The 13,541-nt window shown below is 40.7% G+C and overlaps 1 protein-coding gene and 2 long non-coding RNA genes across 7 annotated transcripts in view; all 3 read right to left on the bottom strand.

Annotated features, from left to right (window-relative positions):
* LOC100867195 (A-type potassium channel modulatory protein DPP6) overlaps positions 1-13,541 on the bottom strand; it is an 82,708-nt gene that overhangs the window by 37,458 nt on the left and 31,709 nt on the right. The gene's annotated exons all lie outside the window — the stretch shown is intronic.
* Positions 5,931-6,828, bottom strand: LOC147656368 (uncharacterized). Its single transcript, XR_015294588.1, has 2 exons — positions 6,253-6,828; positions 5,931-6,041 (listed from the first exon to the last, which is right to left on the bottom strand). It is a non-coding gene; the product is annotated as an uncharacterized LOC147656368 (long non-coding RNA).
* LOC147656367 (uncharacterized) lies at positions 11,202-12,994 on the bottom strand. Its single transcript, XR_015294542.1, has 3 exons — positions 12,533-12,994; positions 12,107-12,456; positions 11,202-12,044 (listed from the first exon to the last, which is right to left on the bottom strand). It is a non-coding gene; the product is annotated as an uncharacterized LOC147656367 (long non-coding RNA).

Below are 13,541 nucleotides of genomic sequence, written 5' to 3'. Positions count from 1 at the left end.
AATCTAAAGAAGCGTTGATTAACCTTTGTGTCGTAAAAAAGTACGAAGAATTTTGCTGCCTTTTCCCGCACATAATATTTGAAAACGAAAAAAAAGGAAGAAAAGAAAAGTGCTGATGCGCTAATTTTGTAAAGAAAATAAATACAAAGGGATTCCTATCTATTTGTTAAATAAAATGTTTGCATGCGTTCGTAGTGAAACGGGGAAAAACACGCAGCAAAATAATTCAGTTAATAATTAGCCTCCTCGGATATTTCAATTATCAAAGAATGCCTATATGAAATAATGTCAATATTTCGTTTCACCTATGAAAGATATATCGTTTCATCAGCAAACGATCATCTATAAAACTATTCCAACATCTGTTAAATCCCCGCTAAAATATTTATAACTTGCATCGCATTAACGAAATTAAGCAGATTCCAGATGCTTCAAGCCCACTCGATTAATTTTATCAAAATATTATACGATTCCAGACGAAACTTCGAATTTCACTTTTTCAAGGGACGTGATTGCATCACGGTCAAAAATTATTACAGACATTCGTTTATCTTTCCGCAATGGCGGGGCCCAAAAAGCGGAGAAATCTTTTTTGCAGCAAGAAGAAGATAATAAACGAAGAGGGAAGCATCCCCTTCGGGCGAGTTTGCCCGACGTCCCTTTAATTTATGACCGCTGTGAGCTGCAACGAAATTATTATATCCCCGTCACGGGCCCTCTGGCGTGCCTAAACGAAAGAGAGAGAAAAGAAGAAGAAGGCGGACGCTTTTGTGCCAGTCGTCGAGAATAAACAGACAACGTGTTACCAACGTGATTAATCGACGGGCAACACCGATTCGCGTGAAATTTACGGCTCTCGTACCGATTTCACGCGATGCGGCGTGAAATAATGAGGGCGTTGCGCGAAACCTCTCCTCCCTTCCCAATTTATCTCCCCCCCTTGGAGGGACAATCCATTAATAATCCCGAAGCTCGATGAAAATTCTTCTCGAAAATTTTATTTTCGATTGGCGCGTCAATCAATACACATGTCGAGATTAGGAAATGGATAGAATACTAGGATAGATATCTATCGATGGTTATAAAAGAAGCTTATCGATTCGGAAATAAATTCTTCAGAAGAAAATGAAAGTAAGGGATTCGTCTCTCTCGTCTCATAATTGTGGATTCTTAATCGAAATGGAAAAGGGATTTCCACGCAAAATTCAAAACGAACGGAGGAAAGACTTGTTTCGAGGGACGAGATCGGCAGCCGAATTCCGTGAATTCCCGACCTCGTAAAAATTCAGCGACTGGTTTCGCCCCCTCCTCCCCCTGGGAGCATTGAATTCTTCGAGAATATTTCTCCGGCACGAAGAAATTATTCGGGAGGGAGGGGAAGAAGTGCATCGATCGTGGCCAGAGAAAGAGAAGAATTTTAGGACGAGCGACAAAGGTGTAAAAAAAAAAAAAAAGAAAAGGATTTCTCGAAGATGAAGCTATTCTCCATATTCGAAATATCGAATTTGTTATCTTGCACGCTCGAGAAAGTCGAAATCGATTTTTCGAGGCATTCAAGATTGTTCAAACTCGTCGCGTTTCGTTTTACGTTCATTTTCATCCTCTCGTTCATCTTTTCGTTTTATATTATCGGGTTGGATGGTTCGACTCTCATTTCGATAGATTTTAAAACGAATCCTAAAGTTTTATCACTCCATCACCGGATCGATATTCTAATTAACCGAGAATATCTATTCCCCCCCGTGTTATCTTTGCAAAACTTCTTTAACGCGCTCATCAATGAGCGCCCCTCCTCCCTCTCGTTCCCTTGTTTCCACGATAAATCCACCACCACCACCAGAAAAATCGTGAGATTCGCACGAATCCTCTTCGTAAACTGGAGGAACGATTATAAAATAATTATAAAATCGATGCTCTTTGATATATCTCACAGTTTCTTTGAGATATTAATTCGAAACTTTGGACGAGCTACGTCGATATGACGATCGAATTCACGATCTGGCTTATAGTCAGATAATTGGTTCGATGAATATCGAGGGATGGAGATTTTATTCGCGCTGCGGTGGACCCATTGATCGGGAAAGTGATGGGACGAATCGGAAGTACTCTTCGGGGATAGAAATTTTGGTATCGGGAATTAGGTGTATATATACAGGCCTCGATGGGGGAAATTACGTCATCTGTTTATGAGCCGATATTATTCCTCCTTTTATTACCATTATTACGTCTTTATCGATAATTGCACGAACGTTACAGGAAGACAAAGACAGATCGTTGACAGAGGTTGATGAATCGTTATTTTCAAATTCGGTGAAATCTCCATGTGTCTCCTACGTTTACTCAAAAATTGGACAAATTCGTTTTTATAATTAAAATTTTGCTTCGTTCGAAACGGTAAAACAGCAGGGAGAAAGATTTTGTCTTTCTCAATTCCACTCGAAACGAAAATAGCAAAAGATCGTCGCAAACACGTCTCCGTGTACGCGGGTATTTTTCGACGAAAGGATCGACCAAGATTAAATTAGACCAGACACGCGGAGGGAAGAATAGGAACGGCCGCATAGTGGACGCTATTAACGAGTCCGCGGGCCAACGTTCCGGAAGAACGGTCGACACCAGGCCGTGAAATATTTTCGAAACGATAAAATTTCGCCCGGTCGGTATCGTTCGGTGACCAGACTAAATTAATTACCAAACACAATTACCAGCAACCTCGATCCATTTCCCTATAATGCGCGACGAGAGATTATCGTTGCTCTATCGTGGATCAACTTTCAATTATTCTCTATTCGCGACTTTGCGACATCACGCAGAGAAATTTATTTTTCTCTAACTATTATTGGAAATATTTCGAGAGCGTACTTTTTCTTTCTTCTTTTCCTTTATTACACGAACAAATTAGCGGCAACGTTTTGCACGCGTTTTAATATAATTTTGCGGACGCCATGTTGAGTAGGATCCGCAACGCCGCTTGCGGATTTTTAATAGGCTAATTATGACGAATAATTGCCCGTGTTGTTGTTACCCGAAATGAATCCATTTATGAGAGGAATCCATAAATTCCACGAACGATCCTTAAAAAATAAAATGAAATGAAATAAAAGCAACAGTCGATTTTAGAATCAGCTGAAATCGATCAACAGAATAAATATATTTTAACAGAGATCGTTGAGCAATTCCAAAATCGTTTTTTTTAATGGCCGAGTGATGACTCCATTGCAAAAGTGTTTCCTACAAATTCCTCTCTTCCTCGTTTTTTTTATTTTTTAATTCGTGATAAAATGCACGGAACCATAGCTTTTCAAACTGGATCTTTGTTCTATCGTTTTATTTTTTTCATTTTCGCCTCGATTTTTTTTTCTCTTCGTTTTTTTTCTTTTTTTTTTTTTCTATCATATTATCGCGTTTCGACATTTAATAAAATAAATGCGGAGACAATTCGATTATTGAGCCGAGGACAGGATGCTGGCTTCTGGCCATTGTTTTTTGCATTACCAATCTTGGTCTAAACAAAGTCTCTCTCTGTTAGCATTACTCTTGCTTTCTCCCCAGATATATACATCTCTATTAGACAAGACTTGTTCATATTTTAAAAGCCATCGTGCTTTATCGAGATATAAAACTTCATTTTCCACGTCCCGTTGCGAGCCAGTTCACTCGAATTTCCAATAACGATATAAGACGGTAAGGAAGAAAATCCGCTGCCGTTTGCCAGTTCGTAAATATAATCGCCATTACTTTATTTTCCACGTGGAAAAATTTTGTTTCAACATCACACGCTTGACAATTAAGATTAATTCGTAAAATATTCGAAGAGAACAGCGTTTTGTTCCCCTTCGAAAACCGCTCGAGATGATTCTCGTGAAACCGTCAACGATATTACAGATGCACAAACTTGAAAAAAATCGAGAACAGCGTTGCGTTACATTCATCGAGCAACTTCTCTTTGATCCCTTCCACGTATCAGCTTTCAAAGTCAAGCCCGTCTCCCTCGCTCGAATACTTCCACCCCCTCAAAGAGGATTCCGCGGGATGGATGCATCGATGCACGCGATATTTCGTCAATTTCTTCCCACGGCTGACCTGCCTTACATCGAGCAATTCCTTCCAGGATACTTGGAATCCGTGTTCGTGTACGTGTGTATTCACGACGTTTACGCGTGTACGTCTCGATTTCCACGGGTGAAATGGCCCTCTGCCAACCTTCTTCTTCTTCTTCCGCTTTTTCGAACTTTCGACACGTCGGAAAACGAAGAAACTTTGTCGCGGAATCGTTAATTTTCCTTGTCATAAGGCTTATCAGATTATAGTTTGCTTATGTGTTTGTTGAAATTAATCCAATAAATTTTTAAACTTTCTACAAATCGAAGAAACTTTTCACTCTTGAAAATATACTTCTGATAATTAAGACTTTTTATTTGCTAACGCGAGAATCGATATGTTTTACCAGACTAGAAACATAAATGAAGCAAGAGAAAGAAGAGCGTACTATATCGATTAACAATTGCTTCCAAAAAGCTTCGCATCGTCCTTATCATTTCTTCATTCCCATTTTATTTCGATCAATAATTCATTTTCTTCATTTTCGATCGACGGTTTCTTCCAAACACTCTTCAAAATCCCTCGTCTTCCATTTTTTCACCCTTTTTCCCCTCTTTCCGTTCTCTCGTCCTTCTCATCCCCTGTGGGACAGCGAAAAGAAAGAGGGCGACGGTCGAGGAGGACCACTTCGTGTCGTCGCGCACTCGACGAGGGGAAACTTGTGCTGCGCACACACGTGTTCCACTTTTCCTGCCCCACCCCCCTGTTCCGCTTTTAGCATATCTTGTTTTTTCCTAGCGTGACGCGGGACAATTGACTTCCGTCGGAAGGATTTTTCCTCCTCCACGAGACGCCACTTCCACTCCCTCGACTTTTCTTTCTCCCCCCTTCCTCTTCTCTAATTCTCGCGCGCCAGCGCGAACAAAACAGGGGGATAATTATTGCAACGTTTAGCATCCACGCTTGTTCTCCAGCCTATCCTTTCCACGATTCAAGTGGCTTCGCCGTGGAGGAAAGTGGGATTTCTGGGTCGCGGGTTGTAAATAGTGAAATATGCGAGGATCGTGGACCGTACGTAATTCCACGTCGAGCAGTGAGATTAGAGGAATCGCGAGTTTGGAATTTTCTCCGGCGAGAAATCTTGTTCGATAACAGGACGTTTAGACACGTTTGTTGTAATGAAAATCGATCGATGGATAATGGAAGGGGAGAGGTGAAACTCGTGAAAGAATATTCCTCGATTCGTATTCGCGAGATTAGAAAACAGACATTGGCGAGACATCTAGCGGCAATTTGTTAAACCGCGTAGACATCGACGCGGCGAATAATTCTGAAATTGTGCAATCTCGAAAACTGCGCATCCTCCCCAAGATAGGATTAAACGGGTCTCAAAAGAGCCCCTCTCCTCTCCTTCCCCGATCATGGATTTTTAAAGGAACAAGTCTCCGGCCCTTTTACAACGAGAGAAAGGGAGAGAATCGAGAAGAAAATAGCGAGGTGAATCGTCGCGTTCTCGAAGAAGATAAAGAAAGGATAAGCGTGTCGCGGCGTAATCCGCCATTCCGTACGTGCCGTGTTCCCCGCAAGGCTATAACGTCACCGATATCTCCAACTTTTCCATATTGGAAAAAAGAAATTTTAGGAGCAGTCGATTTATCGCGTCGCTCACCGATCCGTCTCGATCTGAGATTCCTCCAATACAATCTCTGCGAGGTATTACCAACTTTAAACGTCGAAGAAGGAGGAGGGGATATCGTGATTGCGAACGGAAAATTATTTTATTTCGGAAGGAATGGATCGATTCTCACGAATATCATCCGGAATAATTTATCTTTAGACGCTATACAGCGGAATGGAACAGAACTCACTTCTCGAGATTTATACGAATGTTGAATTTTATGGAACGATTTATTTTTATACAGCTTTTGTATTTTCCCCATATATTCCCTTCTATAGATTTCGAATATGGGATATTTTCACTGGTTAAATTTGTCGCAATTCTAAATAGAATACAACAAAGGTTATGAATAAATATTATTGGACGAGGATCACAATGATGCGGATAGAAAATGGAAACCAGAGAATGCAAAGAAAGAGAGGCGTTCTTTTTTTAGATATTAATTTATATAAATTTGAATTTGAATATTCCCGAAATAATTCTCTTTCCATGATTCTCACGTTTCGAGACTTCGAGAAAATAGCGGGACGTACGTGATCCAAGGAAGGTCTGAGAGGAGATCAGGTGAGATCTCACGGATTAAGATCCCTCGAGATAAATTCTCTCTGGAATGTGGAAAACAACTTGATCACACGTTGCCAAGAATAGGGAGGAACGCAATAAAGCAGAGCCGCGGTCCGGATCCTCAGAAAAACAGATTTTCCAGGTCAGTCGTTTGCATCGAAGCTTTGATAATCGAAAACAGGGAAGAAGCATCGCGAGAATTCCTTTTTCCTTTTTTTTTTTTTTTTTACAAACTTTCATATCTTCCACCGTCTGAAACTTTCTTCCCAATTTCCTTGTTGAGTTTATATATATGTAAAAGTGCAACTCGTATCGCTGCTTTCGCTTCTGTTTCGATTCCGTTTCCCTTTTCGAATCGACCAGAGTCAGAACAAAAGGATCTATATAACACAGTTTACTATTTCCTTTATTACAAATATTCCTGTTGGTTGGTTACGCAGTGGTGAATGAACAATAAATAAGAAATATACGGATTCAACTGAATGGATATATTTTTGGTTATACACGCGAGTGCACGTGTCGGGCTACAGAACAACAACTGAACTGAAGATCGCGTATCGAAGATAAAAGGATGCCAACTACAGAATAGTAACACTGCTACCAACGTTCGATAATAAAATTATAGATAAAATTTCAGTGAACTTTATACCCTATATAACAATTCCTTCTTGCTGTTACTTTTGATCAAATCGTTTCACAACCTCTAATAATATTCGTATAACACAAAAAAAAAATGTAGAAGTAGTTGATTATTCACTTCGTTTCGATATAAGTACGAGAATAGCGACCTCTCTGGAGAGTCTCGAGCAACAGATTTGGAAAGCAGTGTATCGTCGAACAAGGCTGAACGGTATTAGGCACGATGTTCTTTTATGGTTTCATGACGGATCCCGCGTGTCCATGCACCGAAAGTCGGGGAATAAAGGGAGGCATGGATCGTTAATTGCGAAAAGTAGGACAATTACGGAGGAACTCGAGCGCGAGCTTCCTTTATCTCGTACATTTCCGGATTTAATTAGCTGCTGCGCGTAATTACGAGTTCGTGCATCGAATTTTAACCCCGGGGTGGGATCGAGGCGTAAGACGCGAGTGGAAGTTATGGCGGATATATAAATTAAACTTACGCTCAATCGTACATAAACTCGATCCCACTTCGAAATTGCTGAAATTGATTGAAATTGATTATCTTTAATTTACGCTCGCGCCCTCCAATTCGAATACATTCTTTCCGTCGAGATTGAAATTCCGTAAACGATTCGATAGAAACTGTAATGTAAAATATAATAGTTTCGATGATTGACATCCAAACGTTGGTAGATTATCGTGGAAGAATTAAAATCAGGCTAATGCACGATCGCGTACATTCTTTTCCTCGAAATTGAAATTCCAAACTGTAACAAAATGTAAAATATAATAGTTTCGACGATCGGCATCCAAACGTTGCTAGATTATTCCGCGAAAGAATTAAAATTAGGATAATTCCACTGATTATACTCGAGCATCCCTTTTTAAACCGAAAATTTACTCTCTCTTTGGAAAATATTTTTCTTTCGCACGCGACTTTCCACCAGCGTGTTTAATAACACGAGGATAACAGCGTTTCCCATCCGCACGAGAACGCCCTCCATCTCCTGCGCGCGAAAGAATTGTAATCGGGGCGACGCGAAACGGTGTAATGCATAAATTTAACCGGGAAGAAATTTCGAATAATCCGTGCGGAAATTTTCATCCGGCGGAGAAGAAGCACAAGGGTCGAAGATCCGAGCAGCGGGGGGGTTAATTTCGAGTTACTCTGTGGATTTTAATTTAGTCACGTGGAGAGAAAAACGGGGGAGGAGAAAATTAAGCGTGGGGGAAACTCTCAACACTCGGTTTCCATTTCGTTTTCCACCCACTTTTCCTTTGATCCCGTCCATCCACTCGTGAACTAATTTCGACCAATAACAGGCCGATTCGTCAAATTCATCCGTTCCCGTTTCTTATAAAAGTACAAGTCGGCTTCGTCGGATTTAAACAAATTTATCGCGGATCAAAAAGAAAGGCACTAGAGTTTGAGATAATTTAAAAACGAGTTAGCAACGATATACTCGCAACTCGCTCCCTTAGAAACTCTAACAAATCCTCTCCTTCCTTTCATTGTGAGATCGGAAAAATCCTTCCCCAACAAATCCCTCTCGTCTTACATTACTCTCCTCGAAATTGGAGAATCATCTCCCCTCTGTCCAACGACCCCGTCGAGGAACACCCCATTCGAAAATGCCAGTCCACGCCACGAAAACCACGAAAAGAGGAAAGCACGAAGAGAGGGGTGAAACACGTTGGAACACACGTCGCTCTTCGTTTCGAAGGTTGGGGAAAAAAGGCGCGTCGTTTCCTGGAAAAACTCCTCCCCTCGCCGAGTTCAGGGCTCGATGATCCGGCGAAAATTTAGCCGGATTCTCCACCCTCCCCGGTTGTAAATTTCGAGTTTAATTAAGCTCGCCCCATTCCTCCCTTTATTTCTCTTTATTCTCGATCTCGACTGCGAGAGGAATCGTTCCACGGCGGGGGAATCATTTTCGAGCCGATCAAAATTTTCTTTGAAGGAGAGAAAGGAAGAATCCTTTAGATTAGGTTCATTTTACCTCAATTATCTCGTCGATCGTAAAGACACTGAATTAATTTTTCTCTTATAAGTGTGCTATATATTCTATTGTTTGGCAGAAAAATAGATATTGGTTTTTAAATCAATTGAAGAGATAAACTGATTTACTGCAATGAACTTATATATATTCTAAGTTTCTGAAAATCATTCGTCGAGTAAGTATCAAAATCGAAAATAGACTTGGAATAGACTGCTTCATTTTCCATCAAAATTTTCTTTGAAGGAGAGAAACAATCCTTTCTCCTAACCGTCTTTCTAAAAATTAGATTAGGTTCATTTTACCTCAATTATCTCATCGATCTCAAAAAATAATTAATTTTTCTCTGTCTCTGAAATCATTCGAGTCGAGTACAAAAGAGAAATGATGAGATGGATTGAACGTGAAATTTTCACGCGAAATAATTTATGAAAAGAACAAGCTCCTTTCATCGATCGCGATCTGCTCCCCATTTGTCCCCCCCTCTTTCGAAACGACCGTGTTATTCGTTGCCAACTGGAAACTCCTTTTTTATTTCATCGACATGGCCGTTCGTTTCGACCAACGACTTGGCACCGGTTACCGTCGTCGAAATTTCACGATGGAAAAAAAGAATTAACGAAACGTTACTCTCTCTCTCTCTCTCTCTCAATACACACAGGCGCTGAAAGTTTTCCTATTATGGTCGAAGCCGAGATGCGGACAAACGTCCCTCCTCCGCGCTTCCGGTTGTCAGCCACTTCCGCCTCGACGACGCTCAGAATTCCGAAATATAGGTCGCGAAATAAGTTAACGCGATACCTGTTCCGCGGATCCCATCGAAACGTTCCCATAAACGTTTCCTCGAGCAAATTTCCTTCCTTCCAATTCGCTTCCAATTCTTTTCAAAATTATTAAATTTCGAATAAAGACAGATCGCTTTAATCGAACGAATTCGACTGTTTTCGAGGCAAAAATTCATTCCTATATATATATATATATATGAAATTCGCGTAGAATCCGCGATTTGATCCACGGATAATTTTTCCAGAATGCGATCGTGACACGAGGTAGGTTATTTACGTAACACCGACGTCGCGCGAGGATGGATGTTATTGACAGAATTTTCGAGTGGCGCGGTGGGAGGCGACGAGCAAAAAACGATCTATCGATTCGGGGTACTCCTGTTTTCGAGTGATGCTGCGATTTGCACAACAATGCTTTTATGGAGTGAAGGGTGGTAAAATGAGCGGGGAATTTTTACCACCTTATGCTCCCACCTTTTGTTCCAACCGTGTCGTAAACTAATCGAAACGAATCAAATCATTCGAGATCCGATTTATTCTTCTTCTCTACTTCACGATAAATGATTTCCTTTGAAATTTTCCGCGAAATTAATTCGCTCGTTTCGATCGAAAAGATAATTAATCGGTCGGTGAAAAGCGCGGAATTATTAGGACGCGTTCGAGATATAATCGTTAATGCCGATAATTCGGAATTTGATGGTTTTCGAATCGATCGCTCGTTCCAACTATCATCCGTCTTCCTATACGTTCGCAACGAAATGTTATTACCAATCGGGTATTAAAAATCGATATCACGGTTGATCGTCGATGAAATTTCGATCGTTTATCCAACGTATGAAAGCGCACGAGAAGTGTTTTTTGAATCCTCACCTTTCGAATCAGAGGAAAATGCTCGAGTAATAACATTTACTCGTAGCTGATCCATTTTCCTTCTACAACTTTGGCAATTAATTCCAATTATCGCTACGTTTCGAACGATAAATTATCGTAAGAAACTTATCCAAGTAACAACTTGGACTAACGAACGATATCACTAATATCATAATTTGGATCCAAAGTTTCTACTCCGTCTAAGCTGAACGCCAATTCACAACACCCTTCCCATTTTTTTCTTTTGTCAAATCCCAAAGATTGCATCTCTCGAGAGAAATATCGGTGTCAATTTTCTTCGAATGGATAACACGACACGACAGGTGACAAGGAAGCGTTCGCCTCTTTTCACGCGTCCTTGTTATTAATATCGCAACCGGAGCTCTGATCGGGGTGACGCGGGGAGGCCTTTCGAGTCAGCGTTTCGAGGGAATATCGAGCTATTAATCACGTGCTCGACCGTGCTCGAATTCGTGCGCCAGATTGGAATTCATCTTGCATCGCGGAACCCTTTGTCGCCACGACACGATGCATCCCAATTTCCAGAGCTAAGCCCAAAGTTCCTTACGAAGTGCTCGACCGTTTCCTCGACGAGGATAATGCGGTGTAATAAGATCAGAAAAATTCATCGAACAATATGCGTATATATACAAATTATTTAATTATGAAGTTCATCGAGTTTGCTTCGATCGAATTCTTATTACTTGAATTTGCTTTTCTTTTTTTTTGCATCGTCGTGGAGATTCATCAGTGGTGGGTTATATGCGAATATACGTGAATTTTAGTAATAAAATAAAATTCTACTGTAAACGATTTTAGATCGATTACGGATCGAATTGTCGTGGAAAACAGGGTGAAAAAAACAAGTATAAATCCTTCGTTTCGAGAACAGCCAGTTGGATTTCGAACAGTTTCGAGAGCGAGTGAACGCTACCTGTTCAAAATGACGATCCAACATTCGTTTCGTTTTAATTTCTCGTGGAATTTCCTCGAGAATATAAAACCGCGTGGGCGATGCATCGATCTGTTTGTTGCGTGATATGGCACTTCATTATACCAGACGGCACGCTCCGTCGAGTTTTCCAATCACCGTGAACAACCAAGTCACGGCCAGATTTACATGTTTCGTTATCGCGACGTGGGCGAGAAGCTTCGAGAGAGAGAGAGAGAGAGAGTTTCAATATCCACGTGTCGCGCTCTCTTCGTATGCGATCGAAATTAAGAAGATTGGAAATGGAAACTTTTTCCTTGTGGTGGCGACAACTTTTACGTCTGTTGGAAACAATGATAATCAAAATTTGATTGGGTCTTGTTCCTACGAATATTCGAAATCTGATCAAATTTAAATTAATAAAGCACACATATTGCGCATATTCCTTCCATCCTCTGTCTCAAGAATAACGAAGATCGTAACGAATTCGACGCAGAAGGAGGGCAACAAACAAGCCGTCAGAAAAGGCGAGCCAAGCTCATGCATAATTCCACCTATCGAAATCGGTGCAAACCATTAATTATGCATGCGGATGTAAGTTTCGGGCGTTGTTTACCTTCCGCGATTAAGTCGGGGTACCCCGCGATCCTGTATTAATAACCGCGATCACGTCCCCCATTACGTGCCTTTTAATAATCCCGTGAACGAGTTTGCACAGGCGGCACTTGAGAACACGGAGACATCGATCGATTCTTCGGTTTGGGATGTTCAGATTAGGATTGATTGATTCGAGATAATTATTCGTGCGACTCTTTTCGTTTCTTTGAGTTTATTGTACAATGACAAAGGAGTCGTAATTTTTCAGTTTTTTGAATTGACAAATGTTTGAATAGCTGATTTCTTCGCGTGATTGCGAATGGGAAAGCTTCCTTTTTTCGTTCGTTTCTCTTCTACTTCTTTGGGTTTCTTGGATAAAGAATTTTTCGCAATTTTTCAGTTTTTTAAATTGACAAATGTTTGAATATATGACGTAGATGCGTACGATTTTCTCACGTGGTTGCAAACCTTTCTTTCTCCTTCGTTTCTCTACTCCTTTGGGTTTAGATATTGTGTTTGGATAAAGAAAATTGACAAATGTTTGAATAGCCGTATCCCCGACCGATGCGTGTAACGATTCGTTTTTTCAAGAAATCGGTTAATTTACAGAGCGGATAACTTTTGAAAATTTGTGAAAATATTCGCTTGGAAATTACTTTTACATGTTACAAGAGGTTAGTTGGGGAATTCGATTTTATTTTTCTTTCCCCCTGCTGTTCCTCGAAAGTCAAATTCCGTGAAGAATAGAAATTGGACGAATCTACTTTCGAGGAAACGAAATTTCAATCTTCTTCCCTCCGCAATCTCCAACTTCGGGAAGGGAACACGGCCCCCCTTTCTGGAGCGGAAAGTTTGTGGACAGGAAAATTCATAACCTCTTTTCTTCCCTAATTCTCTGATCTCTCTCGATTATCGCTTCGAATCGAAAACAACCGAATTTCGAGCGGAAAACTCGCCGAATTCACCTCGACTTCTCGACGATCCGAGGAGAAACAGAACAACTCCCGTTTAATTAACCGCGCACAACTTTGTTTTTCCACTTCATCCAACAGTTTGATCATTCTCCGTTGAAATGAATTTCTCTTAACGATCCTCCTCCGTCCACGATTAACGATTAAATTTCGTTAGAGACGGGAGGATATTTTAAATTCTTTCGATTAAAAATCTCTCTTGGATCCCCCCGTAATTATCGGATGAAACGGAAGAGAGAGAGGTTTTCCAACTTTGTTCTTCCACTTCGTCGATCCCTTCTCCACTCCAAGAAGAGAAAAAGTTTTTTTTATCACGAATGACAAACGACGATGATCCTCGCTCGACAAATAAACGATCATTGTCCAAAAATTTTCCTCGATTCCCCATTGTTCCCCTTCTTCGAAATTACAATCTTTTTCTCGAATCTGGCAAACTCGCTACAATGGAAAAACCTAACCTCAAACTTCCGTTTCGAGACTTTC

Source organism: Apis florea, unplaced genomic scaffold (assembly GCF_048593485.1).
Source record: "Apis florea isolate Af1SG1 unplaced genomic scaffold, ASM4859348v1 contig_3793_pilon, whole genome shotgun sequence".
In the NCBI taxonomy this organism is placed as follows: domain Eukaryota; kingdom Metazoa; phylum Arthropoda; class Insecta; order Hymenoptera; family Apidae; genus Apis; species Apis florea.
Note: the sequence above shows the minus strand (reverse complement) of the source record. Positions and strands in the feature narration are given on the sequence as shown.